This window comes from Acomys minous (assembly GCF_964271855.1).
Source record: "Acomys minous genome assembly, chromosome: 14".
NCBI classification, from domain to species: Eukaryota; Metazoa; Chordata; class Mammalia; order Rodentia; family Muridae; genus Acomys; species Acomys minous.
This window is the reverse complement of record NC_140496.1, coordinates 90,503,098-90,530,730: the sequence shown is the minus strand read 5'-3', so window position 1 is coordinate 90,530,730 and position 27,633 is coordinate 90,503,098. Positions and strand designations below refer to the sequence as shown.

Below are 27,633 nucleotides of genomic sequence, written 5' to 3'. Positions count from 1 at the left end.
TGACAAGGAATCTAGGCTGTCTATTCCATGTCTGCTCTGCTTCCTGGGGCCGGCGGTAAGAAGGTGCAGGCTCTTGATCAGCAGCAACAAAACACTGGTGGATTAGAGGTGGGCTGGTCCAATCAAGAGGACGCAGAAACTAAACAGCAAGTGGATGCTTCTCTGCCAAGCCAGTTCTTAAAGCTGTGGTACTTCCTAAGCAATCACTTTGAAGACCAGGCTGGCCTCGAACTCATAGTGATCTGCCTGCCTCTGCCTGTCTCTGCCTCCCCAGTGCTGGAACTAAAGGCATGTGCTACCACACCTGGCCTCCCCACTCCCCACCAGAGATAGGGTTTCTCTGTGTAGCCTTGGCTGACCTGGACTCCCTTTGTAGACCAGGCTGGCCTCGAACTCACAGAGATCCGCCTACCTCAGCCTCGCCAAGTGCTGGGATACCAGGCGTGCGCCACCACACCCGGTTCTTCCTTTCTTTCCTAAGTCTCTATGCTACTTTCTCAGTTTTCTGTTTTCTCTCCTTGGGAGAGACGTATGACGCTTGCTTTTATTTTTATGGCCAAATTTACAAGAATTATTTAAGCCAAATGTGACAGTTAATTTCATGTGTCCATTGGACTGGACCAGAAAATGTCCAATATTTAGTATGTCTGGAAAAGTAGTCATTAAGTTAGGGTTTGGATCCATACACCAAAAGAAGCACATGGCCATTTGTAGGTGGGGCCTCGTCCAGCCCACTGAAGGCCAAAAATAACCAGTCCTGGGTAAAAGGGAGCTACTCCCTCGCCTACATGAGTCTGCCTAATCTTCCTGCATTAGGATTCAGCTGTACACTGGATGGTACCAAGGCTTCCTGCGCAGCTTGTCCAATTGCAGCTGCTGTGAAGACTCAGCCTTCATAGTAGCTTCACAACTAATACAAGACAAATCTTTGTAACAATATAATGAATGGCATGGCAGACTTACTGAAGGAGAGGAGGGCATTATAGAATTGGAAGCCTTCAGGAGAGAAAGCAGAAAAAAAAAAAAACAAGTCCAAAAGTAATGCCGATTAAAACAGGCAAAAAACTTGAGTAGAGAAAGGAAACTCTAAGAATATTAGTTTAAAAGACTTACTATGTTACTAACAAAACTAGGGCAGAGAGAATCATACTTTAGCCAAATTCTTCAATTTTAAAAATAAAGAAGAGGAAGATTATTATTGTCTTTTTAAAGTAATGCACACAGAGAGTGCATAAATACACACAGAATACCATCTGACACGTTTGCTTATCTAGAGAATCCTCGGCCACCTTGGTTCATGCTTGAAGAAGATCAATGACTACTACAAGTTCTGTAACAAGATAACGTCTATTTTAAGATTCAGATTGACTTCAGAGTCATCTGAAAGATGTCTTGAAGGGAAATTACTTTTCTTTACACAAAGCATGTGGATGTTTGTTCTGGATGCATTTGTGTGTGTGTGTGTGTGTGTGTGTGTGTGTGTGTGTATGTGTGTGTGTGTGTAGGTCAGAGGTCAAGCCTAAGTGTCAACCCCCCACCTTTCACCTTGTTTTCACACAGGATCTCTTCATTGTGGTCTGCCATTTGCAACAGGCTAGCTGGCCCTTGGGCTTTGCTTATGCTTTCCTTCCCACCTTAGTAGCACTGGGATGATGTACCCATTCAGCTGTCAGGGTCCTAACTTGTATGTCTAGTATCATAAACCCAATAACAAACTCATGGGTGGGAGAGTTAGAGGCCTTAAGTGAGAATTTGCCACTGTTGTTTAAATAAATTGAGGTACTGCCAAACTTCTTTCTAAGCATCTATGCATATACATCCATAACCAAATATTACCATTTGCCTTAATCAGAGAAGTACTTCTCTGCGGTGAAGAACTATGCATGCAGAGACTCACAGTTGCTTGAGGTGTTGACAATAAGTGACAGTTGAGCACACACTCAGCCCTAAACAGGACATTTATAGCAACTACAGTAAAGCTCTGAAATATTTCAGAGGAGGAAGTAGAAAGAATGTAAAAGCCAGAATTCTCTGTTTAGCTCTGAACCCCATTTCTTAGTTGGGTTGTTTGGTTTAGTGGTGTTCAATTTCTTGAGTTCTTTATATATTTTGATATTAGACCTTTGTCATATGTTGGTGAAGATCTTTTCCCAGTCTGTAGGCTGTCACTTTGTTCTGTTGACAGTGTCTTCTGCCTTCTTACAGAACCTTCTCAGTCTCATGAAGTCCCATTTATTAATTGTTGACCTTAAGGCCTGGGTTGTTGGAGTTCTGTTCAGGAAGTTGTCTCCTATGCCAATGAGTTCCAGGCTCTTCCCCAGTTTTTCTTCTAACAGATTTAGTGTCTCTGGTTTTATGTTGAGATCTTTAATCCACTTGGACTTGAGTTTTGTGAGTGGTGATAAATATGAGCCTACTTGCATTTTTCTACATGTAGACATCCAGTTAGACCAGCACCATTTGTTGAAGATGTTTTCTTTTTCGATTGAATAGATTTGGCTCCTTTGTCAAAAATCAAGTGTCCATATGTGTGCAGATTTATTTTTGGTTCTTCAATTCGATTCCATTGATCAACCATCCTATTGCTATGCCAGTACCGTGCTGTTTTAATTGCTGTTGCTCTATAGTACAGCTTGAGATCAGGTATGGAGATTCCTCCAGAGGATCTTTTATTGTACAGGATTGTTTTAGCTATTCTGGGAGCTCAGAATTAAACAGAAAATTCTCAACAGAGGAATATCGAATGGCTGAGAAACACTTAAAGAAATGCTCAACATTCTTAGTCATCAGAGAAATGCAAATCAAAACGACTCTGAGATTCCATCTTACACCCATCAGAATGCCTAAGATCAAAACCTCAAGTGACAGCACATGCTGGAGAGGATGTGGAGAAAGGGGAACACTCCTTCATTGCTGGTGAGAATGCAAACTGGTACAACCACTTTGGAAATCAATCTGGTACTTTCTCAGAAAACTGGTAATAGGACTATCTCAATACCCAGCTATTCCATTCCTTAGAATATATCCAAAAAATGCTCCACCACACAAGGACATTTGCTCAACTATGTTCATAGCAGCCTTATTCGTAATAGCCAGAATCTGGAAACAACCTAAATGGAATACTATTCAGCAACTAAAAAGAAGGAAATCCTGAAATTTGCAGGCAAATGGATGGAACTAGAAATTATCATCCTGAGTAAGTTAACCCAGGTCCAGAAAGACTCACATGATATACACTCACTTATAATTGGACACTAGTCCAAAGGTATGTCCCATGAAAGTCTTTGCTTACCAGGAGATTGGGATAGATGCTGGGACTTCCTACTGGGACTCTAGATGAGAGAAGTATGGGAGATGGGGAAATAGAAGGATTCAGAGGGTCCTAGAAACGTACAAGAAGGACATCATGACAGGTAGATCTGGATCTAGGAGGTTTTGCTCAAACTACCACACTAACCAAGGACAATACATGCAGTAAAGATTGAACCCCTTCTCAGATCTAGCCAATGGACAGGACATTCTCCACAGTTGTATGGAGAGTGGGGACTGACTCTGACATGAACTCTGATGCCCCATATTTGACCACTTCCCCTTGGTGGGGAGGCCTGGTGGCACGCAGAGTAAGAATAAGCAGGCTACCAAGACCTAGGGGATGGGAATAGGGTGAAAGTGGGAGGGAGGGAGGAATGGAAGGATACATGTGAGAGTTGTAATCTAAATAAATTATTTAAAATTTTAAAATGTAAAAGCCAGAAGGTAAGAAGGAGGACTTCAAAATTCTGGGCAGGATACAGCTGATTCAGTCATGGATTCAATGCAGCTGAGTTTGCCTGCATTGAGCCTGCACAAGCCTGGCCCTGTCAGTAATCAGTCCTGGAGGGGGGGGCCTTATGAAGCAGTACTGGTCCCCACCGAGTTATTGGCCTATCAACAGAGTCTAGGGGGGACGGGAGTCATTGTCTTCATTTGTGTACCCACTGGGAGCCACCAATCTCTAGTGGATAATTCCAAACCCATCTCCACACAGATGGCCCCAGCTAAACTCAATGCACCACAAAACACAATAAAACAAAAAGACATAAATACGGGAAATGGATTTGTTGTGTGGGTAGGGAACGTGACAAGATCCAGAGGGAGCTACTAGAAGGTGGAGGTGAGAGTAATTAGAATGCATTATATACATGTATGAAACTGTCAAAGGACAAATTTAATTAACATGAAAGTTACATTAGAAAAAAAGGTAAGCATGCAACTACCATACAAGCTAGCAATTACACTCCTGGCAATCATCCCAGAGAAATGAAATTTTATGTTCACAAATACCTGTACAAGAATGTTTATAGAAGAATGTTTGTAAATGCTAGAAAGCAATAACCAGATGTCTTTCAGATTGTGAATGGGAAAACAAACTGTAAAGCAGTCAGCACATGGAACATTACTCAGAGACAGCAACACACTTACAGTGGGCTGGGGAGGTGGCTCGGTTCATAAAGTGCCTACTGTGCAAGCCTGAGGATCAGGGTTCATTTCCCCAGAACATGTGAAGAGCTAGGTACAGTTCTGTGTGCCTGTCATCTCAGCACTGGCTGGAGGTGGGGAACAGAGACTAGCAGATCTTTGAAAGCAAAATAACCAGCCAGTCTGGCTGAATTGATAAGTTGTAGGTTCAGTGAAAAGTGCACCTGACTTCTGCCTCTGACCTCCACTGCATGTATATGTGCCCAATGTGTATGTACACCTGCACACACCTACACTAACAAGTACACACGCCACATACAACAACAGCACACATACATGAAATAAGTAAACAGACAAATTGTTGATGTGCACAACCACTTGGATGAATGTCAGAATGTATGTTCCATCCCAGGTGGATGGCGAGTGTGAGAAGTGGGCACAGCCGTGAAAGAGCAGCAGGAGGCATCTTGGTGGTGGTAGAAATGCTCTTCACCTTAACTGTATCAATGTAGAAACCCTGGTTGTAATTCCATACCATAGTTTTGTAACATATTATTACATTATGGGAAAACTAGGTAAAAGGCATGTAGAATCTCTCTGCACTCTTTTTTTCACAACTGCATGGGAAACTACGGTTACGTCCATACCCAAGGTCTGATTTTTAAAATAGATAATATGGAAATATTATGAAGAATTGTATGACTAGAAATTTAACAACTTAGACAAAAACAGCAAATTCTTTGAACGATATTAACTGCTAAAATACCTGACAGAAAGCAACTTAAGGAAAAAAATGGCTTCTTTTGGCTCACAGTTCAAAGGGACACAGTTGGCCATGGCTTTGAAGAGGCACCACAGCAGGAGCAGGGCGCAGCTGATCACATTGCATCTACAACCAGGAAGCAGGGAGAGGAAGGGGGGAGGGAGGGAGGGAGGGAAGAAGGGAGGGAGGGAGATAGAGAGAGATAAGAGAGACAGAGAGAGAGACAGAGAGGAATGCTGGCATGAAGTTTGCTCTCTCTCTTTTATGCAGTTTATGACCCCAGCCTATGGGATGGGCCCTTTCCCCTTTGGTAAAAACCTTTCTGGAACTACTCCCTGAAATGTGCTTCCATGGTGATCCTAAGTCTGTCAAACTGACAATGAAGAAGAACGTTCATCGAAACATTTCACTCCCTAGTCTAAGATGCTGACCTCACTGCCAACTGCAAACCAGGCACAGATGTCATGAGTGAGTATGCCTCACAAACACAGACACAAAATTTTGTAAGGTAGAGTCGCACAAAATTTTAGCAAGTTGAATACAACAGCATGTAAAAAGGCAAGACTCACCATAGAAAGGTGGGAATGATGCAAAATTGGAAAAAAAAAACCCAATATACTTTGATATGTAGATACATTAAATGTGAAAAGCTCTATAACCATTTCAACTGACAGGGAAAACACATTGACAAATTGTGAATTTTAAGAGCATTTTAAACATTCTCAGCAAAGTTAAAAATAGAAAGTATCCACCTTGAGCTGGCACAAACCATCTACGAAAGTATATAAAATATTTCACCGAATGGTATAATTTGATGACTTTCCATTAACACCAAGATCAAAATAAATATGTCTCCACACAGCACTCATATTCAGCACTGTGGCAGTGATTTTAACCAGAGCAACAAAGCAAGAAATGAAAAAAAGGCATATAGATTTAAAAATAAGTAAAATTCATAATTCACAGATGCTATGAACATATGTTGAAAATCTAATGTAACAGTTTTTAAACTATTAGAACTAATGAATGAACTTGTTGAAATAGTGCCATACAAGACCAATGAAATCTGTTTATTTCTCTGTAGTCACTGGCTTACAATTTATTTTATTATACCACTAGTCTGGTGCCTGCTTAGAGGAAACTGATTCCTGTTTACTGTGTTGTGTTGTGTCTGAGAAAAAGTCTTATTATATAGCCTGGGGTGCCCTGGAACTTGCCATGATCTTCCTGCCTCGCTCTCTCAAGTAGAAACCACTTTCTGATTTTTTAAGTTTCTGTTGTTCCGTCGTTGTAAGATGAAGCACGGGCAGCAGCAGGCTGCATCTCACGGTCATGAGACCTGGATGGCAGTGGCTCAGTGACACACTGGCTTGCTGAGCTGCAATGTTTGGTACTCTGAATGTATCAGTGCACTTTAACATGATACGCCCAACTCATGTCGATTGGTTAACATGAAATGCGCTTGACTATAAGTCACGGAATTTAGGTATTGCTGATGAAATATTGAAATAAAACTTCTAAAATTTTAAATATTTAAAAAAAATATGTAATATAAATACCTAGGGATAAACCTGACCAAAATGCAAAAATTTTAAACACCAAAACTAATAAACATTGCTAAGATTGAGAATGCATAAATAAGTAGAGACAGATAACTTGCTCATGAGGCAGTGCTTATATTTAAGATGTTAATTCCTTCAAAACTGACGTATAAATTTTAATACAACCCAAATGAAACCCCTAATACACTTATAAAAGTTAACGAGCTGGTTTTAAAACTTATAAGGAAGGGCAAAGGACTTGGAATGGTCAAACCAACTTTTATCTCGGCACATAATAAAGTTTTAGTAATTTTAAAAATTGGGTATTACTACATAAATAGGAATCCGATCAGTAGAGCAGAAGAGCCCAGACATGCAGAGACAACTGATGTGGGGATGGGTTGATAACTGATACCTGATGCTAAAACAATCACATGGCAAATCATTTTAAAAAGAGCTTCACCCAGTATTGCCAATTGCTACATGTGGAACTCCTGCCCTAATTCTTCAAGCTATAAACATTCTAAAAGAAAGTGTAGACAAAAGGTTCAGCAAGATGCCTCAGTGGGTAAGTGCTGAGGACCTGAGTTCTATTCCTAGAATCCATGTAAAAGTGGAGAGAATCCACCAAGCTGTCCTCCGGATTCTACATGCACACTGTAACACACATGTAGCACTCACTCAGCCAATAAAAATTAAGGTATGTTTTTTTTTTAAATAAAAGATGGAAAAATAATCTTTTGTGGGTGAATCTGAGTCAGGCAGAACTCTCAGACTCGCTGAAGAAGCCACAGTGCATTCTACTTCACCAAAATGGAAACTTGTCTTCGAAAAAAGGGGGGAAAAAAAAAGGACAAAGTGAAAGAAAATTCAACACATACCATATGACTGCACTTATATGAAACTAGAAAAATGCAAATGAGTCTAAAGTGAAAAGAAGCTGACCAGTGATGCTCGGAGGTGTAGGAGCAGGAATGAGTGGCCACAGGAAACCAGTAGGAAACTTGTCTTTATTGCAGTGATGGTTTCATGGGTGTATGTATGTCAAAACCAAGTGCACTCTTAAGATACCGCAGTGTGTCAATTATAATGCAGTAGAAGCACTTTAAAAAGAATGTGCGCATGATGCATCCCTGGCCAATAGGAACAAAAAGACTTGTGGGAAAGTCCTTTCATCTCACAAGCTGCCCGTGGTGTCTGTCTTTTTCTCCTCTCCTCCATGTTCCTCTCTGAGGAGAACGTTGCTCACAGCAGTACAGCTGCAAGTTATCTTCTGACCAAGGAGAAAGCCGGCGTGAAGAAACTGGTTAACAGAGACAGACAAGCAGACACAAAATCCACAAAGCCTTGCTCGCGCTGAATCAGGAATTCTCCTTATCTAAGGATGTAATAATATTCTATAGCTGCTATGTCATTTTGAATAGATTCTATACTTTACAAAAAATAAAAGTATCTGGGCCAGGACGGAACATTTCCCTCTGAGAATGGCATCAATGGTTTGCAATATATCATCAGAAAAAACATTTTAAAAACCTCTTTATGCAGTAAAAAAAAAAAAGGGGGGGGGGTATATTTATCTACTGGCAATGATACTACATCAATAGTGTTGACGTGTGTTTCTGTGACTGTCTACAATATGAGATGTGTATGTGCTAATGCTGGCACATGAGAGGTTTATAATCTTCACTCATCCGTTGCTTTTCCCACAGCCCTCCTAAAGTTTCCTCTGAGCAATCCTGCTAACCTGGGACTCTTAACTCATGCATTTCACATGAGGAAGACCTCTGCAACCAAGAATCCATGTGACTGAAAGGATGTTGTGCGAATATCCAGATCCAGCAACATTCCCAGAAAAACTCTCTCAACAACTTCCCCATGTAGGAAAAAAAGGTAAAGGAGGTAAGCAAGGGCACAGTCACAGAGTGGCACTTAGGTAGCAGGCCTCAGGGTCTTTATTTCAGATGGACTAGTGCATCCTACCATAGAGAGGTCTACCACAAAGGCCTCAGCGCCACAAGTCCCAGGAAAAGCTACTTGGAGGAAGCCGTGCACTTACTATAGGAAGAACTCTCCCAACTGCTGCGTGCTTAGGAAGGTTGGCCTAATGCAGCCAAGACAGATAATATGGAGGGAGCTACACTGGCCTATTCCTACCCCACCCCCAACCCCGAGGCTAGGCACCAGTCCCCACTTGCACCCAAGAAGAGCTAAGAGAAGAGACACTTCCAAAGCAAAGCCTCAGCTGAGTATTGACTGGCTGCCAGCTGGTTGAGCGCCAGCCCACAGGAGCAGAAACGTTCCCCAGGCCCGTTTGTTACCACCTAGTCGTCCCTAAGTACTTGGTCTGTAATTACAGGTCAGTGTATACAAGGCAGGAAATGGAAAATAACACCTTGCCCTGTAGCACCAGCAAGCCAGAGAGGAAAACCGAGACAAACTCTTCAAACAGGCGTTTCACTGAAATGCAACCATTGGACGGAGTAGATAAAAGCCTTTAAAAAAAATAATGAATTCGCTTAAGAAGAGATAATTAAAGATTAAGAGGTTAACAGCTAAATAGATGATGGGTTCTGGAACTGTAAAAAACAGTTGAAGAAGTACGCACAGAGATTCCAAGTCCCTGACAGTAAGCTTCCCCAGTGGGATGAACTGAGATGAACTAATATCTGGAAAACACAGACCCACTAGAAAACAAAACTGGCACACTGCTGAGTTGGTACATCAAGAGTTCATCTAGTTCCCAGAGTGGGAAGTTGAGGGAGCAGCCAATGAATGGCCCGCCAAGTCCTTGTCACTGGGTTGAAATGGAAGTCTCACTTGTGCCTTCCCACCATTTTCACGAGAAATGGGGAAATGGAGAGCAGAAAAAGTCCAAGGAAAGACCTGAAATTATTCCCAAGTCGATAGTGTGCCAAGAGAACATCCTGTATAGTATTCCATTTCAACACAGGCTTTAAAGAATTTCCAAGGTTCAATTTCGATTTTCAAACACAGTATCTTTTCAATAGCTCATTTATCAGTTAAGCAGCAGACAAAGCGTATCTGAAAAACAAGTAGATATACAAAGGAAATGGCCCAGAATGCAATGCAATGAGATAAGATGTAGGAGGGATATAAAAATCATCCTGGAAATCTAGCACATACTCATTTAAACTCCAAAAGGAATGAATATTTTAAAAGGCAGTAATTTCAGGGGGTGGGGGAGTGGACTAGCAGTTTTTTTTCAGAACTTGTTGAAAGATACCAACTCTTGAGTTCCAGGGAGCCATTTAAGGCCCAATAAAATCTAAATAGGGATATAAAAGTAGAACATGCCTGGATTCATCATGAGGAAGCTATAAATAAAAATCAGGAGGGCAGCAATTAAGCTGATCCAGACTGCATTGGAGGGAGGTGTCCAGGAACTGAACCTCGGGACTACCAGGTGCATGTGCCGCCAGTGAGTGACGGCCCCATCCTGCAAACGGGTTTTGGTTTGCTTTGGTGTTGTTTGTTTGTTTGTAGAAAAGGTCTCACTGTGAGGCCCTGGATGGTCTGAAATCTGCTATGTAGTCCAGGCTATCCTCAAACTCACAGTGATTCACTGGCCTCAGCCTCTGGAGTGCTGGGATTAAAGGGCTGCACCACCACAGCATATGGTTGCCCAAACTGGCAACCTAGAGTCTTGAGGTCCAAGACTACAGCTCAGCAGTGGAGCACTTGATTTTGTAGGTGAGACCATGGATTTAACCACATCCCCCTTGGGGGGGGGGGGACAACAACAACAAACGCCATTAACAACAAAAAAACTAAAGTCTAATTTGGGGGTACTAAGTAACAATCTAGAATTGCAGATGAATAAAAGTCATTGGAGAATATTACAGCACATGGGGCTGAAGACAAGGCTGGGTCATGTGCTTGCCAGGCAAGCATCAGAGCATCAAAGTGTCTGACCAGCAGTCAAGCCCCAGGCATCCAGAGGTGATTCTTCCCCAGAGTAAATGGTGAAGCTCAGACAGTCGCGGTGGAGGAATACAGAGCAAGCCAGCAAGACCTTTATTTGTGAATTAGGGATTTATAAACCAGTGGGGAGTGGTTTCCAGGGTGAATGTGTTTGATTTGCTGGGGCTAGGAGTGCTAGGGATACCTAATCAACATGTAACCAAACAGTCCTATCATAAGAGGAAAAGGCAATACTTAATTATTCTATGGCTAAGACATCTTATTAGTGTAGGGTTGGTATCTCCAGGAATCCCCAGGTGCTTGCTGAACAGGTTTCCTATCAGGAAAGGATCTGGCCTATAATCTTCCCTGAGGGCTAAGCGACACTCCTTCCAGGGTCTAGGGCTCCCCAGATCAGGCAAAGTTGGGGAACCCTGCTGAGAAAGGGAGTCCATTGGTTCTGTACCGAGCTCAGAGGCTACCCACAAACGTCTGCATCTTGTTCATTTTGTCTTTATCTCTTGTCCATAATGCCAACATCCACTAACTGTTAGCCTTGCTAACCCAGTTTTTCCTCTGAGAAACCACAATACAATGAATAACAGTGAATATAAAAGAAAGGCTTCAGAGACTCGGAGCCTTAGTCAGGACTTTGTGTACTTGGTCTATTTGACTGCATCAGGCAGACATTATCAGCAGCTCACCTCTCAGAGGAATAAAAGGAATCCCGGGATGGTAAGACAGCTGGATAGGGGCCACACGGACACCTAGTGCAGAACAGGAATGGAGTCTTTCCTTAAGGTATAATCAAGCACTCGGTTCCCATCTGAAGGTAACGCTGGACTTCACAGCCTAAGGGCTTAACTACAGGGCTCTCCTCCCGGTGCTGTGGTATCTCCTCCTAAGCACGTAATTAAAATTTCATGGAAGATTGGCTGTCCTCTGTTTTCGTGTGACACCACGCACTCCTTTGGCTTTTGTGACCTCTTAGAGGACAGTGACAGGAGTGTACACTTCGTTTAAACTGTCAAAGGAGATGCCAACATCTGTGAAATCAGTGATAGTTTCCTCTCGAGCTTACCGATGTCTTCCTCAGTTTGGTGTCTCTTCCTCGGCAAGGAAAGAATATTTGGACTTTTTCTGGATCAGAAAGGCACGGTTGCTCTCTTTTGTTGAGGTCACTCTTAGTGATGATATCTAATACAAATCACTTTTGTCTTGGCTCTTAGATAAGGGATCATTCTTCCAAGCATTATGTTAGGAGCAGAAATTGTACCTTCTTTCTATTTGGAGGTGCTAATTGAGAGCTTGCTCAATAAGGTCTGCTTAGTACCAAGTGCAATAGAGAATATGGCTAGCATTGTCACACGGGAGAAATAAAATACTTCACCAATATGTCATACAATGAGTACATGTTGCAGTGGTTAACAGTGCAAGCACTTACAGCCCCTAGGACTATGGGGACATTGATTTATTTTAATTTTGAATTCCCATAACAACTGTTTATACCTGTAAACATCCATTGGTTTTTTTTCTAGTTCCCTTTAGTATATAAAACTACGAGTAAGCTTATTGCATAGGTGAAAAAACTGGGGTTCAGCTGTTACTTGAAAGATGACACAGTTAATTCAAAACAAACCCAGGGCTCCAGTTCAAGACTGATTTCAAGTCAAGCGAAGTCCTTCTGTTTGTTTAATCTTGGCTTTTATATCTAAGACTTATGGCCCATTCTAAGCAAGTGGGGGCAAGCACCATGCTCAACAACACATTGGATCCTTTCTAGAAATACAAATAGAACACTCCTGTTCCATTTTCAGCACATGTTTTAGAGTTGTCAATGCCCTGAATATGAATCTATTTTGTGACTCCTCTTCAAAGCGTCTAATTTCTTCCCGTTTGTGTGCTACATGAATTTCAACCTCTGAGCTCACTCTATACAGTGTTACCCACACACAGCTTCATGATAAGGGAAACACATGTCATTCCGTGGACTTAGCAACAGATACTACCCGCCTTCACAGCACTGGTGCTGGAATTTCCACATATCAGCCTTTTTTATTTTTTCCTTTGTAGCCTAGTTATGATGAATACCCTTTGATACCTTAGAGTGGATGACATGGTTAGATACACCCCTGAGAGCAGGTCTCTAGAATACAGAAAAGCGCTGGGTATCAGAGCAGGAGAACCAAAAGGATGTAATTGGCTTTGCCTGCTTCATGACGATGGATTCAGCCCAGAAAAGAAAGTTACAGTTCTAACCAAAGATGCCCATTACAAACGGATCTTTCCAGACCTACCTGAGCATAATGGTTGCTTTCTTAGGAAGAGAAAGGGGTACAGACTAGGGACGGCTCGGAAGTTCCGAAAACCTACTACTCCTGCGGAGGACTCGTGTTGTGTTTCTAGCATCCATGCTGGGTGTCTCACAACCACGCGGAATCCTAGCTCCAGGCGATCTGATGCTTTGTCTGGACTCCGCAGACCCCTGCACTCCCATGTGCACATACCCACACACATACCCACAGATTTTAAAAATAAATCTTCTAAATAAAAGCGAGTCTCCTCTTTGGATCTGGATGGACTAGAGGACGCACAGGGAAGGAGCTGACATGATCATGAAGTTCAGACGGGTATGCTGCAGCCAAGGCTAAGAGCCCAGGCAGTGCCGCAGCCTCCAGAGGCTGGCGCCAGGCAAAGGATTTCTAGAGAGTGTGGCCTTGACAGCCACACATTATTGTCAGACCTCTAGCCTCAAGGGGTGCTAAGGAACAAATCCCTGACCGAGTGGGGTTCTGGTGCCACACTCGGAGCCTACTCGGCCTTCTTCCCACACTACCTTCTGTTTTAAGTATATCCCATGGCATCATGCGAGCTTCAAATTTAGCTTGAGAACATTATGCTGACGGACACAAGTCTTCAGCTTGTGTTCTCGTCGTATACCCTACTGCCTCTACCTTTGTAACAGTCAGGTCTATATGCCTTTGACAATGGGATGGCCACACCTTGCATGCAGACTTTAGAGTTTTCCCATCCCCACCTAGTCCACAAAGGAAAGAAAAACACCTTACGCTTGATTGCTTCATGAAAGTTTGCAGTCTTTGTATTCATGTCATCAGGGCAAAAACAGTTGTTTTATATACACTCTATCAATGTGCTAAATCATAATAGGGACACAGTTCTTGCTGTCTCTGTGTGTGTGTGTGTGTGTGTGTGTGAGAGAGAGAGAGAGAGAGAGAGAGAGAGAGAGAGAGAGAGAGAGAGAGAGAGAGAGAGAGAGAGATCTGTGTGTGTGTCACTTTATATCACTGAACCTGGAGCTCAGTGACTGGCTATGTTGGCTGGCAAATGAATTTCAGGGATCCAACTGTTGCTGTCACTGCTGGGGTTACAGATGCCTCCCCACCTACAGTGGCTTTTCCATGCAAGAATGCGAAGGACTCCAATGACCACCATACTGACTTCCCAAGTCCCTAGGGTCATTCTAACAATCTCCCACACATAATAACAACGCGTTCAAGAAAAAAAAAAGTGTTTGTCTTCCGTAGGTAAGAAGCTTCCAAACTCTAGATAATAAACAGTGTCTGGGATCTAAATGAAAAGGCTTTAATGGAGATTATTGTGCTCTTAAGGTTACTTAAAGACTCAATAGCCAATGGGAGGAAATCTGTGCTCCCTCAATAACATCTCTAAGAAGGTTTTTATAACCCCATGGGCTGTGGGATGGAAAGCTACGAGGAGGGCTAAGTATGAGGGCAATACTGCCTGCTGACCTCTTGATTGATCCGTGCTGTTTCAAAGTTCTATTTCCACTTGAGCTCAATAGTGAGACCCCGAACTCTAAAATGTTTCAGCTCAAAACTCACTTGAGAGCCACCTTGCCCCAGGCTGTCATCCCAAACCCATGAAGGCACTGTGCCCAAAGAATAAAGAAGCTCAAATATTCCCAAGGGGTCATCACTGGAAGGCCTCTCCAGAAAAATAACCAACCTCCCTTGAGCCACAGGAGGTCCCACTGTTAATTCCATCCACAGCGGTGATCGCAAAGGCCGGACAATGCTCTGTGGATGGAGTAACTGAACAGACCGAAAACTTCACCCAACCCCTGTATGAGTTCATAGTTGTCTGGAGGGGCACCAGCAACGATCTCAAAATTCCGTTTCAGTCTGTGAAGAGATCTGAGTGTACCCGAGACCCCCCCAGAGGAGGGGACATGCAGATGAGTTGGCTTCTGTGCCCCGCGCTTGGAGACCAAGCCGGTCTCCCGTGGCCTCCAGCTGTTCGGGCCTGCCCTTGGGCTGCGGACGCCTCCCGGGGGCGTCGCGGGGTTTGGGGTTCGGGGCGCCGGGTCGGGGCGCTCGGGCTTCCCCCACCCCCGGCGGCGACCCCACCTCCCGCCCCCGCTGCGCGCGCGCGCGTGGGTCCGTCCGTCTGTCTGCTCTCTCTCGACGTCAGTGGGAATTTCCAGCCAGGAAGTGAGAGAGTGAGCGAGTGAGGACGAGAGAGAAGTACCGAGGCGAGCCGGGCAGGAAGAGGAGGTTTCGCCACTAGAGCGGCCCGGCTGCGCGCTGACGGCTTCCCGTGCCCTGCGCGCCCCCGACCTCCCGCCGCTGCCGCCGCCGCCGCCCTCGGCCTGCTTGCCGCCGGCCGGCTCCAGCAGCCCAGGCCGGAGCTCAGGGCCCCGGCGCGTCCGGCCCACCCCGCGCTTCTCTGCTCGCGCCGCAGCCATGGCGCGCCACTGAGCCGCCGTCCCGCGCCGCCACCCGGCTCGGGCTCCCGCCGGCCCGCCCCGCCCCGCCCCGCAGCGGGAGCCCGCAGGCGCGGAGAGGCCGCGCCGCACCTCCAGGGTAAGCCCCCCGCCCCCGCCCCCCCGGGAGTCGGGAGGGATAGGGGATCCGAACCGCCACCTCTCCGCAGCACCCGTGCAGCGGGTCCCGCCCGCTCGCTGCTGCTCCAAGCTCCGGGCGGGTCCACCAGGGAGCCCCCGGGCAGGGGTTGCGGGACGCGCGGCCCCGGCTGCAGGGGACAGGGCATGTCCGCACTGGGCGGCCCCGGGCCTCACCCGCCGGTGGGACTCTCCGGGTCTCCGCCGGCGGGAACGGGAATCGGAGGGGAACTCTTGCAAAGTTTTAGAAATATCTACCCAAGCCCCTGCCGCGGGGGAGGTGACGGCCAGGCTGAGGTCCGCCGCGGCGGAGGCGAGATAGAAGGTGCTTGGTGCAGTGCACAGCCAGATTTCACCAAAGGGCGATCGGTGAAATGAAAGCAGAAGTGCCGTGCCTGTCAGTCCTTCTGGCTGGCAAAGCCCTTCCCAGCTCCTCAGAATCCAGCAGGAGAGCCTGGGGCCCACTTTCCGATCTGTGAAAGACACCCCCCCCACACACACACCCGGCCACACACACATAATGCATTCAGCTGCCAAATCTCAACATTGATTTTCAAAATATAAAAGGAGGGCCTCGCACCGATTCTCCAGGCCCGGTATTTGAGAGAAATTCCCTAATAGCACCTTTTAGACTCTTGATTACAGGACACTCTAGGATAATGGCACCACGTATTGTGCGTGACCTCTAAAACAGAAAATGATACAAACGGTGCCTCTCCTGCATGTGAGCTTTCTTCTGAGCTAGACACGGATCTTGGCTGTTTATTGGCCTATTCTAAAACTCAAATGGGACTAAAGATAAAACATCAGTGTCTATGTCTAACCCGGTGTTATGGACTTTTTAAGTAAAGGTTGGCATTGCAGCTTTCTGAGTAACCATATTTTAACTAAGGTGTGTTGTTGTAGAGCTCGTAACTGAGAAATGGTTGTGGTATTTATTAACATTTGATAGTTGATAGTCGTGGTATCAAATACTGGGGTTCAGACTGATGTTCCTTGGTAAATACTAAAAGATGGAGATCGAGATGGAGTCTGGTAGCTTTCTGGTGCAACCGTCAACTGAGTATTCTTGGGTAGCATAAAAATGTATTAATGCTTGTGAGACCTTAAAATGGGAAACTTGATTAAAGTAAGGCCCTAATTGAAGTGTGTTTCTCCCCCTGATTTTAATATTGTGCTTTCTAGAGATGAAGCCTCTTGCTGTTTAATGCACTAAAAATTATGTAAATTATTTACAGTAAAGTCCCTTGCTTAGCATATGAACTTGAGAAGACTGGCAGTAAGAAGCTCTGCTTCCTAGTCATCCAGTTGGATGACTAAAAAACACACATCATGATGGGAATGTTTAAGCTGGAGCGCTTGTCCACGTTGGTACATCTGGGAGTCTCTTGCTAGCCTAGGGAAAATGTCTTCTTGGCTTAGCATACTGAACAAACTTGGACAGAAAAGGCCTGTGCTTAGACTTAATGGCACTAAAATACGGTACTTGCTGTGAAACGCTAACCACTTCAAAACCAAAGGGCTTTTAAAGAAAGTTGTCTAATCTTCTGAAAGGTTGGTGGCAGCCTGACTATCTCGTATGTTTGTCCAGAAATTCAGCCGCAGATCTACACATGGCGGCGACTTGGTCCGTGGTGTGGGTAGTAAACGTCCCTGGGTCTCAAAGCCAGTTAGTAAATACTGGAGTATACATACAAAAATAGTCCTTCCCCCTTGTAAGCGCTGCTTTGATCTTTGTGCTTCCTTTTTTTTTTTTTCTTTTCCTTTTTTTTTTTTTTTTTTTACTTCTGCCTCTAAAACTAGCTCAGCCAGGCTGACTGAGTTGCAGTGGGTTAAAGCCCCGGATAGTTGGAAGCGGGAAGCGTCAGGGTTAACGATTGTGATTGTGTTCCTTGTCACGGTCCCTTCAAATGAAGCAAAGCGGAGGAGCTAGTTATGTCTGCGGGCTTTTTTTCACTACTGCTTGTAGACTTCCAGATAACTGATGAAGTAAGCCACTGCCTTGACGTTCAGGGATTGCTCATTGTGGTAGCTAGGTGTAGATAAAGACTTGGCAGCTGAATGGATTGCGGATTATCTTTCAATCAGCAAGCCCATAGTTTTACCTAATTTATTTATGAGGTATTCCCCTGCTCAGAGGAGGGGAAAGTTCTGGCTTTTAGAAGAGAGGTGGCCATTTATAACCTTCAATTAATTTGAGCTTGGGAAAAGAAAGAAAAGTAGCTGGCTTTTTTTTTTTTTTTAACAATAAGCTAAACTAATAGTTCCTGAGTTGCTATGTGGATTCATTGCTTGTCCAGACTAGAGATCAAACCCAGGGCCACATGGGCGCCCTACTTTGAAACTATACCTCCACATACCTGCAGCCAACTGTGCCATCAGGAATTTTGGATAATGTGGTGAAAATATCTTCCAGAAGTAACTGATAGACGTCATGTTTTGCTCCGAGGGATGCAGTGTTAGGAAGTGTACCTGGAACGAACTAGTGGGATCAAAGGAGTAAATCCTTGTGTTGTGTTCTTCTTGTGTGGCAGTTTGAGCAGGAATCCCATCCAGGAGATTGAATGTATGTGAAGCAGTATCTGTGCAAAAGTTCCCATGGATTTGTCCTCTGGTAGGAAGGTGTTTTGTTTGGATGGCTTACCAGCTTTCTGCTTAGAACATGAACTGTATAATGTATTGTGTTGTGTTAGGAGAACAGAGCCAGGAGAAGGTGGAATAGGATTTTTAGTGCTAAAAGACTCTTATCATGCCTTGCACCTGCATTTCTGTCTGATGAAGGCCGACTGGCGGCTGGAGCGCTTTATTGTGCTTCTGGCAATTGTGATGTGTGCTTTTGCGCCTCTCGTTGGTACTGAACCTGGTTTTTGAATTAGACGTGAGCAAGGAGAAGAGAAAGGGCGTGTGCATCTAACTGCAGGCACTCAGCCTCAGGGAAGAATGCTCGGGAGAAGGGCATAGTCCTGTGAGCAGAATCTGGGGGAGGTTTGAAAACCACATAGTTTGGTAGTTAATAGTTCTTATCTTTGTGTTGTTGCCTTAATGAGTATGTATTGTCTTGTTGGGAAGAAATAAGGGGAGGGAGGGAGGAAAGGAGGAGGGCATTTTTTCCTGCTGATGACATTGCTTTGCTCCTCTTGCTTCTGTACTGTCTTAGAGGATGCTTCCCGATGCTGTTTAATATTTTCAGATGAGATTGGAAGATCAGCAAATAGTTTAGAGAATAAGAAAGGCTACTTCAAAGCCTAATATAGGATTGGATTTGGTAAAGATTGTGAAGTCAAAGAGGAGAGAATATAGATAAGACATTTGTTGGAGTATTGATCCTAAGCACTATATATTAAATGTTTTAAAAGATCTGTTATTAGCTGGGTGTGGTGGCACACGCCGTTAATCCCAGCATTTGGGAGGCAGAGGCATGTGGATATTGTGAGTTCGAGGTCATCCTAGTCTACAAAGTACATCTAGGATAGCCAGGGCTGTTACAAAGAGAAACACTGTCTCGAGAAACAAAACCAAAATACAAAAAACATACAAAACAAAAGAAGATCTATTATTATGAAGTTATTATACTTTGCGTAGTAATGAACACAGATTTAATTATCACTAATGCAAGTTTGATAAGCTTTAATTTGTTGTTTGTTTTTTAAAACTTGAGTAATGATATATATGTTTTAATTATCTAGTACAAATTACTTTCCGACTTTTTACTTTTTACTGTTAGGCCCCAAACTACCTAGCCAACTTTTAGTCTGACCTCTACTTCTCACAGATTTAAAGTATCTACAATCCTTCTTTAGCTGTGAAAAAAAATCCAAAAAAAAAAAAAAAAACTGAGCTTTCAAGAAAGATGTAATTATTCCATAAGGCATAGTCTTTAGAAGAACCTAAAATTATTTTTAAAAGAATAAAAGGCTCTTTGAAAGGGTCAAATCCTGTAGTTCTAGGTAAAAAGCAAATAATATCTAATCAATACTGACAAGAAGTCTCTAACCCTTACATTGGCTTTGTTGGTACTTAGACAATACCTGATAAATGACTGAGTCACATTAAATTGTTTTCGTTAACTTGCTTTGACAGGCAGCCTTTTCCTGTAGTGATAAAAGGCATACTGTTGTTCTGGTAAGAAGGAAGCCCCCAACACAGTTTTTACTCCCTAGATACCATATTTTACGTAAAGTACATTTATGGCTTATTAGAGTGAATAAATTATTTAAAATTACCTACTCCAATCTCTTAAGAAAAAAGGAAGATTTTCATTCTAAAGGGGGATTTTATGAAATAGAAAAGTATCTTTTTAATTTTAAGGTTTTAGAGACACTAGCCAAGCAAGTTAATAAAGTTAAAAAAAATGATGAAATTGCACTTACACAGGTAAAGTGTGTCTGTAAAACTTTTTTGCAAAGTTAGAACTACTTTAAATTCATTGAAACTGTGATTTCAGTGCTAGCCTCCCCACAAAAAGGAAGCAGTGCTAACACAAAGATTACTAACACACATCTAAATCCATCAAGGAAAATGTCTAAATAAAACATGGCTTCCAGAAGTAAGTGCTTGTCACTCTTGAGTCTGTGCCAGTTCCAAGGAACTAGATGGAAAACCCAGGGTGGGGGTGGGGGCAAGGGGGCGGGGGGTTTACTGTGTTTCCACTTTCACCTTGTGATGACTTTGCAACACTGTAAAGCCCAGGGGCTCCTACAAGTAAGCTCTGTTCACCCTTAGTTGTAGCACTTTCAGGAAGCTGAGCTTGAAACTATGCATCTGACCACTTGCTTTTGACAGACTCAGTTTATTCAATGAACTAAGTGACTAGACTAGACCAGACCAGACTAGAAAGGAAAAAGATGCCAGTCTCCATCCTGATGTCAGTTGTGTCCAGGAAGCCTTAGGACAGCCTTCTTTCCTGCCTTTCATTCTTGTTCTGGTCCTTACCTCGTTTCACAATGCTCATAAGCATACATCCACATTGAGAAAAATTAGTGTGTATATATGTGTGTGTATGTGTGTATGTATGTATGTATATATGTATGTGTGTATATGCACTTAATTATATATTTATTATATATATATTTTTTTAATATTTAATATACACACATAGTATCACTATATGAACAACCCAAGCAAACTGCCTGTGTCTTCCCCATAACACTGCCACCTCAAAGCAGTATATTTAGCTGGGCCTCACTGCATGATGAACATGTCCTGCAGCTTCTGGATAGATCTGGAACAAGCAAAGCTGAAACTTGTCCTAGCCACTGTACTAGTTAGTCAAAGATGTGTAGACACGCATACATTTCATATTTGACTTAATACTTACTGGGTTTTCTCCTTCAATGTAAACCTTCTGATAAATGAGGCTCAGTAGAGCCTGTTATGCTATACATCAGTGTGAGCGCACATCCCCCCCTCACCATATCCCTGCCACTCACATCTCTCAGTGTGCAGAGAAGACAAGTGAAAAGTGATGGCAGTCTCTACATATGTACCAGCTCTCTGTCAAGCCCGCCATTCATTTTAAAAGAAAAATAAATTACTGAATTGTCTTAGAAAATATGCCTTCAAAGGCAAGAATTTTAAGAATGAGATAGTGACTATTTTGGGTGTTTTAGCACAAATTTCTACCACATGTTTTAATGACTCTTCAAGATGTTTCCTAGCTATTGATTCTTAAATATAGGTTTCTTTGTAGGGTTAACTATTTATTGGTGCTTGACTATGAAGGCTTACTTAAAGGCTTTAGTGTCATACAGAATATACAGAAGACAACAGCATCTAGTATAAAGCTCCATATATGGTACACTTTAAAAAAAATTACATTTATTTAGCTTGTGGAAGTCAAGGACAGCATGCAGGAGTCAGTTCTCTGCTTTCACCATGTGGGTCTTAGGGCTTGAACTCAGGTTGCAAGGCTTGCCAGCAAGTGCCTTTACCTGCTGAGCCATCTCACCGGCTCCTATAATGTACTTCTATGGCTTAGACATTTTAAAGGAAGACAATATGGGAGGATGGAAGAAATATGAATGACCATTCATATGGGGGGAAATGCAGAGAGGAAGAAACACACACAGATGAGAATGAGAATAAAAGTTAAGTTAGTCGTAAGCTTGCCCTGTTGGATGTTTATAAATGTACTTATGAGAATATGTAACACCGGTGGTTTGTATAAAATCAAAACCGAAGACAAATATGAAATATAGGAAGTTGGAGTGGTTTTTTTGTTTTTGTTTTTGTTTCGTTTTGTTTTGAACTCAAACTGCTTCTTCCAAACCAGGTAGGAAACCTGGGAGAGACTTCTAGAGGAGATGGATTAAAGGGAACCTAAAATACAGCCAGCCGAGTGCTTTATTTACTTAAACAATTCATTTCTAATGCTTTGGATCCACAGAGCATTGTAACCAGTCTGTGCAGGTATCATTAAACCTGAGAGCCTTGAGAGAGTTGGCCAAAACAATGACAATAAAAACATAAATAGAGGCACAGAGAGAGTTCTCTGTAACTGTCCAATCTTGAGTGTAGAAATAAGATAATCTAGAAAATAAATCAAACTTCCAGAAAAATTGGTAGGTTATAAACTTCATGGTTGAAAAGGGAAGAGGTCATGAAAGAAGAGTTGTTGCCTATGAATGGGTTTTAGGCATTTTATGTCAGTCATCCTGTTTAGAAGGTGAAAACAGTGGAGCTGGGGGCTGCAGCTTGCCCACTGGCCAGGTATTTGCCTGTTATGCACAAGACTGTTGTGTGCACTACGCTATACAAAAGTCACGTGCCTTGTTTTAAGAAACGTTCCGAGTAAGCATTGCAGCACTTGGGAAATGAAAATCAAAAGCATATCTAACAGTAGCTAAATAGATTCCTTTGTTCTCATGCTAATTATGGCACTCATTTGGTATAATATAGTTTCTCTCCATGTATTTACCCAATTTCCCATTGAAGACTTTTTTTGAAGACATTTTTTTTTTAAAGAAATTTAGCTCAATTTCAACAAGGACACAGAACCATTAAAATCCTGATTATTTAAGAGATATGGTCAGCCATTTACCCTGAAATTATGGTTGTTGTTGTTCTCTTCCTCCCCCCTCCCTCCTCCTCCCCCTCCCTCCTCCTCCCCCTCCCTCCCCCTCCCTCCCCCTCCCCCTCCCTCTCCTCCCCCTTCCCCTCCCCTCCCTCCCCTTCCCCTTCCCCTGCTTCCCCCCCCCCCCGCCTCACCCCACCCCTTCTCCCTCCCTCTCCTCCTCCGTCCTCTCCCGCTCCCTCCCCCTTCCCCCTCCCCCTCCCCCCTTCCCCCCTCCTCCTTCCTCCCCTTCTTTCTCCTCCTTCTCATGGGTGGGGGAAACACCCTGTTTCTCTTAGAAAGTCTACTGTGATAGCCAAATAGGAGCTAGTCCACGTTGTTGCTAAGGTCGTTTAATCCTGTGCTGCAATGGATGGACGGTGTTTTAGGCAGTGTCTCTGTGCTTGCATACCTGCTGAACAGAAGTGGGCTACCCAAGTGGGCTTCCACACATAAAGGGGATGCCACTGCTAGGTCTCTATGCCATTTTGTAGGCTTCTGGCAGCCTAACAGCCCTTCCTTCCGAACCCTCACTTTCACCTTCCGTTGTTCCTATAGTCTCTTGAGCTGCCTTCAGCTGGATTTCTGGCTCTTGCTTCTCCTGCCTCCCAAGCCAGTGGGCCCTGGCACCAGAGCTCCTTTCTTGTTCTTTCCTATTCTAAAGTGAATCACACCTGTCTTTACAGCACCTCCCTACAGCCTCACTCACCTCCTCTCAAGTCGCCCATTCATTTCTCTGTTGTGCTGGCCTCCCTGTAAGGACTGGTGTTGCCCATTCTGTGCTCTCTTGACTTCCTACATAGTTTGTAATGACACATCATCAGGCAGGGGTTATTTGATTTCGCTTTTATTTGCATAGCACTCTCTATGTTTGCTGAAGGAACAGGTAACTAAGGAAATGGACTAGGAAGTCATGTTCCTCATTAAGCTGTGTGGCTCTCAAAACTAAACTAACCTCTTTGGGTCCTGTTTTGCCTTTGAGCATCTACCTCCAAAATAATTAGGTTTTGTTTATATCATTGCCTTAATTAGAAGACCTCAGATTTTCTTGCCATCTTGGTGGATCAGTAAACAGAAAGGGCGTGAGTGTGTACATGAAGCCAGTTCTTGATTTTCAATGGTTATATGATGGATCCACTATATCTGGCCGGACAAAAGATGCTTTGGGGATTTTTATTATCATGCAGTTATTAGTCCTGTTGGAGGTTAGTCTGGTGCTATGTATTCTAATCTGGTTGCCGCCCAGATGAGAGTGCACCTTCACGTACATTGTTTTGTAAACCTTGCTCTACTGAATTTAAAGTTGATTGGTTAATAAAGTTGCTAAAGCCTGTAACTGGGCAGAAGAGAAGTGGATGGAGCTTAGGTTCCCAGGGCCTTGAGGGATTGGAGAAGAGGAGAGGAAGCAGAAGATGTAGCAGGAGGAGAAGGAGCCAGAGAGAAGGAAATTCTCCATGGGGCGGTATGGACCATGAGCACAGGGCCATGAGGGCTGGCCTGATGAACAGAAGCAGCCCAGGGCAGGAACAGTTAGGGCAGGTAACTTGGAGTGTATAGCTGGGAAATAGCAAAATAGCTTAGAGGGTTGATACCATTTAAAGCTTTTATAAAGCCAAAAGGTCTCTGTCTCCATAGAGGTATCCTTGAACAACCAAAATGAAGACTTTCCAGACACACAGACACACACACACAGACACACGCACAGACACACACACACACACACACACACACACACACACACACACACACACACAGTAGTACAATAATTTGCCAGCAGCAAATTCAGGCTTCACACAGCTCTTTCAGTCCTTGATTCTAATTTAGAGCCCTGTCAGTACTGGGCACTGGGTAGGGAAGCCCTGTAGTGTCTTGTATCATCCTTCTATGACGTAGTCTCTTACATTTAAATTATGCAAAGAAAACTATGGCAAAAAAAAAAATAAGTAGGCATTGAGTATATTCAATATTTGAATCTAAGTCAACTCCAGTTTGGAAGAAGAAAAAACCGAGAAAGTGGTGATGGAGTAAGCTGAACCCTCATCTGTCATGGAAGGAATACAGCTCTAAACGTGGTGTCACTGACAAAATATAAGGTCACCACCGGGCATATGAACAGAAGGTAAATAAGAGTCTCAGAGTTAGGATTAGAGAAGGGAGGAAAGAGGGAAGCCAGCCCTTGCTTATCTTAGCCATCATTTTAAAGTTATTTATCTCCCTCCCAGCTTTTGTATAGCAGAATTGACAACTGGTGTACCAAGTAATCCTGTGTGCACTTCAGGAAATGATTAAATGCGGCTGACATATGTAGAGTTTTAATTTTACAGTAGCAGTTCATTTGAGGAGCCATCAAGGCCTTCTTGTGTGTCCAGGTACTTAGAGAGGCAAGGCTGACCAAAACAGAAGTACAGACCTAAATAGAGTTTAGTTTATAGAGGGTTTTTAATTTTGTATTTCCCTTTGGATATTAGTCTTTCTAAAGCTTCAAGAACCAAGTAACTAAGAACGCATATGGATGATGGAGGGGCATCATTAGTGACTTCTCCTAGGATGAGCATACTTAGCCTTGGTAGAAGTAAAAAAAAAGTAGAGTTTTGCTGGCCCCTCAAATTCCTACTGCCCCTCTGAGGACACCTGCCCACGACTTTCATCTAAACGACTCAACTAACAGCTCTTGGGTTGTATAAATATTGATCCTGTCACTCATGTTCATCCTCGCCAGACAACTAATTAGGGCATGGCAGCACAAGCCAGAAATCCCAGCATTCTGGAGGAGCTGGTTTGTGACATCAAGGTTAGCCTGGGCTACATGATAAAATCATGTCAAAAGCAACAGCAATAGCTATAGCTAAACCAGACCAACCCCCAAATCCCCACAAAACAATGAGTTACTATCCTTGAGTAGCTGATAGCTTTAATGTCAGCTTATTTCAGATTTTTTCTCACTAAAAAAAAAATGTGTGTGTTTTTTAACTTAAGATGTGGGTAAAGCTACAAGACAAATCCCATACTCGTAATATCTCATTGTTTATGAGTTAGAGAAATATTATGCTTATTGAAGCAGGGTAATCGAGGCCACAAAAGAAGGGGGTCCTCACTTGTGACATCAGCTGTGATAGGCTAAGGGCAGCCTCTTCCTCCTTGGCCAGGCGTTGCTGACAGGGATCTAAGTTAGACTCAAGGACTGAAAGAGCTCTCTGAAGCCTGGCTTTGTTGCTGGCAAATCATTGTGCTTTTGTGTGTCTGCCTGGAAAGTCTTCACTTCGGTTGTTCCCTCAAGGATACCATTTCTCACCCGAGCCTGGCTGTGCCTATATCTGCAGAACCAAATTTGCTGGTTCACACAGTAAATTCTTTTCTTCTGAAACATCTTAAGGGTTGGGGATGTAGCTCATTGTTAGAACACTTGTCTAGTATGCTCCAGGATGTGGATTCAGCCTCCAACAGCATAAAATGAGACCAAAATAAAATTCAGAAAAATCATGTTTTATCTGTTTTTGAGGATACATAAAATGAAAATCCAGGGTATGTCAGCTCATTCAGAATGAATACAACTGGCTTAGTTTCTAATTGATAACCCATGAAGTCACTGTCTCCCTCAGTCTGGATGTAGTCATTCTAATAGGGTACCCAACAGGAAACCAGACATCAAAATGAAATCCTGTTGTGCATGTTTTTAGAATTCTGTGAATCTAGGAATGGGAAGCAGACCACCAGAACACAGTCTAATAGACAGACAGATGAGCAGAGGCCTTGATTTGGTACTTAATAGAAGAACCAGGCAGGCCTGGCATTAATTATAAGATGTGATTTTTTTATCTGGTTTACTACAATCCTTAGAGACCATCCATTGCTCTACAAACTTATCCCAGCAGGTTTGAGCCCTCTATGATACTACTAAAAATAAATTTTACCGAGACCGGAATCTGCCATTTGGTAGACATGCCACTTAATTACAGTATAATTTAAAAGTGTTCCAAACATCGTTTTGATCCCATGGATGTTAGTCGGCTATGATTAAAAGAAAGCCACCAGCAAAGATTTGTTTCTTATGGACTGTGTTGGCATGTACTCTAATCATTGTGCTATGGCATCCCTGTGCCCCTTGGTGAACCCAAAGTTGGTACAGAAAGACTTCAGATGTTTCTCTCAGACAGGAGAATGATGTTGTGTTTATGTACTTATTTTTATTCTGAGCCATCCCCTCTCCTACTACCATGCTGGCTTAAGTTATTACATATAGTTAAGCACTTTGATGCTATCATTCTGTTCTTAGTGTTTTAATGTGTATCATGTTTAGGTTATTTGAGTATTCCCTACCTTCCTGTCCCTATAGTGTAATACCATAGCTAATTAACATATAGAGGAAACATTTTTCGTTGATGGGTTTTGGAGGTTCCCGTCTACTACCAGGTTGCCCCTTACTGTAGATGGCCAGTTGTGGTTAGAGCACGTGGCAAAGCATACCTACCTGCTCATCAGCCAAGAAGCAAGATGGAAAAGAGCACTAGTTGAGGTCCCACAGCATCCTTCAAGGACGTGTCCTAGTAGAACACCACTTCCCAGTAGCAGCATCCTCTTGGCCATACCTCTAACACACGAACTGTTTGGGGACTCTATCCAAGTAACTACTTATTCTGCATACTTTCCTCTTTCAGCTCTGCCACTTTTTGCTTCATGTATTTTGGAGAAGTATTAATAAGTGCATACAAATTTAGGTCATTATTTTTAGACAGCCCTGGTAGTGCGTACCTACATAGCTCTACCACTCAAGACCTAGAGGCAGGAAGGTCACTGTGAGTTTGAGGCCAGCCAGGACTATATAGAGACCCTGTCACAAAACAACAAAGCAAAATTATTGTTGCTCATTGCTTGTGTGTGTGTGTGTGTGTGTGTGTGTGTGTGTGTGTGTGTGTGTGTGTGTGTGTCCTTTATTGCCTTTGGTAATATTTCATCCCCTTCTTCACTGGTGATTTTGTATGTGCGTGCTAGTAACACAGCATCCTAGACTTATGCTTTA

General features: G+C 43.3%; 1 protein-coding gene across 1 annotated transcript in view; it reads left to right on the top strand.

Annotated features, from left to right (window-relative positions):
- The first annotated feature begins 15,201 nt into the window (after positions 1-15,201).
- NFKB1 (nuclear factor kappa B subunit 1) overlaps positions 15,202-27,633 on the top strand; it is a 114,261-nt gene continuing 101,829 nt past the window's right edge. The window contains exon 1 of the mRNA XM_084755909.1: positions 15,202-15,527. The gene's annotated coding sequence lies outside the window, so the exon portion shown is untranslated. The remainder of the gene's footprint in view (positions 15,528-27,633) is intronic.